The following is a 4228-nucleotide window of genomic DNA, read 5'->3' as shown; positions in this document are numbered from 1 at the left end:
CTCATGCATGGCTTGACATGATTAAGAATGTGGTAATACACTTAATGGGTCAACAAATATTGCCTTGATGAGTCTATAGGGACCATGCCTCATACATACATTGCACACCATTAATCTCGGACGTGGTGTTAGGATATTTATAGTTGCGTCAGGTAGCAAAAGGGCAATTTTTCCTTACACAATATGGTCATGATGTGTCTGCCTAGTGTACATTAGTGCTGTCTTTAGAGCTACTACGGAGCCATCACATGCACTTTGAAGTTTAATTTTGCACAAATATTTGAACAAGTCACTAAGATGCACAAGGATATTTGATTCTGTTGTGAAAAAAATATACGTTGCGCAGCCCTAAAGTGTACCTAATTTGCCATGGCATTTTTCTGTTCCCTGTTGATAGAATAAAAAAAAATGCATACCTACTATAAACTTTGACAGCAGCTTTATTTAGCACATTTTACAGCCAAGACATTCCGAGATGAACATCCACGGCTGCTACGTATTAGTTCATAATATTAACAATCACATGGCACCAATCGCTGACATCACTGCACTTCTTTTTCAGCGGCCATCAGGATGAAACGGCCCAGTCAGCGATTGAGGAACCCCTCTACAAAGAGCGAAAATTCCTTGTGTTCGAGGGTTGCCTGCGACCGCTTCTTGAGACATGAACAATGTGCGGGCAAACAAGAACCCTTTACCTTAGCATAGCGGGAAGCCTTGTGACTGTGAAGGGGACATGCTCACTGCAGCATTCTTTCCTCTGGAAAAGCCAACCACTGGTTGAAGGAAAAGCAGCAAGAAATGTCCTTCTGGCTGCAGGCATCTTGTTCTCTGGCTGCGGTATAGCTTCAGTTCTTCGGTTCCTGCAATCCATTGGGGTGCAAGGCATCATAGAGAGGACCTACTACAACTACCAACGGGCACACTTGCTACCTGCCAGAAATGAGGTTTGACAATAAGGATATCTCTCATACAACATTCAAGTCAAAGTATATGTCATTAACTCGATAACTAGATGTCGCATCCTTTCATGACAACTTCAAGCTAAAATGCAACATATAAAACATATAAAATGCAGCATATATGCAACAGCGGAGGCATTGCAGTGCAATGCACCTGCTACTGCACATCTCTGTTGCCTTTGGCTACATGTTTAATAGACCAGCTGTATGCTCTAGTACTGAAGGCATAATTTTTGCAATATTTTTTTTTAGTAAATGTGCTGTGAGAAAAGTGAAAAGCAATGCAGCATTTGAAACCTGTCCCCCTCATCCTAATATGCATTAAGGCAACCACATGACTGCAAGTTTGTAGCCTCTAAATTGAACATCTCCCTCTTTGCAGCTTTTTCAGCAAAGGCAAGCAGAACTTGCTAGTGAGCTTGTAGGGACAACAACAGACCTGGCAGGGGATGGTCGCTGTGACTCGCCAGGCTACAGCGCAAAGTACATGACTTGCAGTGTACTAGCTGTGCAGAATGGAGCCATTTTGCACACTGCACAAGTTCAAGTCGGTGAGGTAATGCGACTCATCCTTTCCGACAACTGAGGTTCCTCCTAACATCACATCCTATCTTACGGCATTTCTGCCCTTCTGCTCCAACTTCAATGCACACGGACGCAAGTGGCATAGGCCTCAGTGCTGTCCTCGTTTAGCGCTATGACGACTGTGAACATGTGATTGCTTACGCCAGTCGGACTCTAATCAAGACTGAGCACAACTACACCATCACCGAGCAGGAATGTCTCGCGGTTGTTTTCGCCGTGCAGCGGTTTCGCTGCTACCTGTACGGAGAGCCTTTCGTAGTAGTAACCGATCACCATTCCCTATGCTGGCTACTCAATCTCTGTGATCCGTCTAGTCGCCTAGCCCGCTGGGCACTTCGCTTGCAAGAATACGACTACAGCATTTCATACAAACGTAGCCGACAGCGCGCAGATGGAGACTGCCTCTCCTGGTTGCCACCTGCCACGACGGAATGCGACGCGGACAACTTTGATCATTACGTCACTGCTTTATCTCAGAGATTTCCAAATACTCATACCTTTTGAACCGAGGAACACACCGATCAGTATCTGGAGTCGTTCTTAGCTGCTGCTCAAGACCCAACCTCGAACAGCCAGTTTTGCCTATGCCTATGTGATGGCCTGCTATACAAAATCGTTTACTCTCGTGGCTGCTTGCTCCAGGAAAGTGTCTTGTTTTTTTCACCGAGCCCACGACCAACTTGTCGTCCCCACTCCCTATACGGCCGCCGCTACCGGTCAACTCTGCGATTACGATACCTCATTAGATAAGAGGGCTGTGAGAATCCGTTTTACTACAGACTGTCGGTTAATTGAATATTCTTTTTGCCTTTGTTTAAACCTTGACCTGGCTTAGTATTTTACGCTGTGTTTTTGTGGAACTCTCGCCCTTACTTACTATCTCTTGAATACTTGCTTTGTTATTTTATAGTCTTCTTTATAGCAGCGTTTGTTCATTGTCGGTTTTTTCTCTTGTCATTTATTGAGTCGTTTTTTATTACTATCATGTCCTGGTGTTTTATGAATTTTTTATGCAGTGTAATTTGGACTACTACCTATATATGTTCCCAATGTGTGTTAAAAAAGTGACGCATAAATTTATTCCTTGATCACACACCAACACACGCACTTCACTGGTTGACCGGCCTAACTTTTAACTGTGTTCTCAAACCTCATAGAGGGACGACGGGTAACCGTAAAGTGGACCCCGCACCTCTGTTAATCGTTAAGGCAGGGTTTGTGACAATATAAAACAGACGAAAACTGCAGGAAAGGTATTCCATATGCTAAAAAGTTACAAATAGGTCAATGAGCTGCAAGGATTCATGAGATTTGCCAACTTTGAGAAAAATTTGTGGCACAACCTGCATACTCTAGTGCAGATAAAAGAACTGCTCCCTTCCCCCCCCCCCTTCCAAAAGAAATTGCAAAAGAAAGAAAGTGCACTCAATTCTGCTTAGGTGCAGTAATGTGAAAGCACTGCGAATTATGTCACATTGCCTAAATTGGTCCGACATTACGCTAGCAAACCTCGGCCGCACTCGTCCAGATGGCGTACGTGTATGCCATATTTACCCAGGTTAAATGAAGGAGTGGTGCAGATGGTACTTCATGAAGATCACAATGTTTGCCGCACAGCTGAACAGTATGTTGTAGTTTGAACTTGAAGAGAATGATGCTTACTGCACAGCATGAGATTGTGTTGCAAAGTGAATTGCTCGTAGCGTAGACGGGGAATGCCTCAGCCCACATAACCAAAGCAGAAGCCAGTGGAGGCCGCTTGAAACCGTCAAAGCCGACAGCCCACCATCACACACCCACGTAACTGGTCGGAATGCTCTGCCCCAAGGCAGGTGACCTCTTCCCCTTGGATAAGTGCTCCCTTCTTCTCTCCTTGCAAATTTCATCGTGGTCTTTTTCTGCAAAGCTGTAAATTCTTCAGTTCTGCTCCTTTTATCTGGTGCTCTGTTCTATACTGCCTTTCGTTTTCTTTTCACTATCCTGCACAGATGAATAAAATGTAAACACCAACACTGGAAAAAGCGACCATGAAAAGAAGCCACAGAAGAAGAGATATGCGGATAGAAAAGCGACAGTAAAAACTAGAAACATATTCACAGATCTCAAGGAAGCAAGATAACAAGCCAAGCTGTCGACAAAGTTCAGGGCCCCGAAATTGCAATAGAACAAGTTAAAAACATCCTTATCAACAGTGCCAAATGAATGAATTATGAAAGAAGCTCCTCGCTCTATAAAATGCCAGAGGGATAAATATTAGAACAGGCAATGACAAGGTCTCCCAGCCCACCTAAGTGATTTCTGCGGTACAGGCCACAAAATGAGAAGCAGTGGCTACCTTAGCTGGCAGAATTTGTATACATATATTCACTGTGAAAGGAGAGCGATGTAATGCACAGTTAGATACAGCTGATAATCAAAAAATAGGGGATTATGTCCAGGCATGACAGCTGGTGATAGCCGAGACAGCTAAAATAAGGCTTTTAGAGCATTCGCTCTACTTCTCCCGTGCACGAACCTCAAAGTGAATGCAATGTTGACTTTGAACTCTCACGCTGTGCAGCAAACAATGTCATCTTTATAGCTTAGACATGAGAGCACTATGCTATTGCCACAACCTATCACACCTCGTAGTAAAACTACAACACACTCTCCTCTGTACAGTAAACATCGTCTCCATCAAT

The 4228-nt window shown here is 44.0% G+C and overlaps 1 long non-coding RNA gene across 1 annotated transcript; it reads right to left on the bottom strand.

Annotated features, from left to right (window-relative positions):
* Window positions 1–424: 424 nt before the first annotated feature.
* LOC146188352 (uncharacterized) lies at window positions 425–3192 on the bottom strand. The gene is made up of 2 exons (XR_014707191.1): window positions 3102–3192; window positions 425–863 (listed from the first exon to the last, which is right to left on the bottom strand). It is a non-coding gene; the product is annotated as an uncharacterized LOC146188352 (long non-coding RNA).
* Window positions 3193–4228: the final 1036 nt, after the last annotated feature.

This window comes from Amblyomma maculatum, chromosome 5, assembly GCF_055883805.1.
Source record: "Amblyomma maculatum isolate TAMU_Amacu chromosome 5, ASM5588380v1, whole genome shotgun sequence".
Classification (NCBI taxonomy): domain Eukaryota; kingdom Metazoa; phylum Arthropoda; class Arachnida; order Ixodida; family Ixodidae; genus Amblyomma; species Amblyomma maculatum.
The sequence above is the reverse complement of the archived record's forward strand: the minus strand, read 5'-3'. Positions and strand labels throughout refer to the sequence as shown.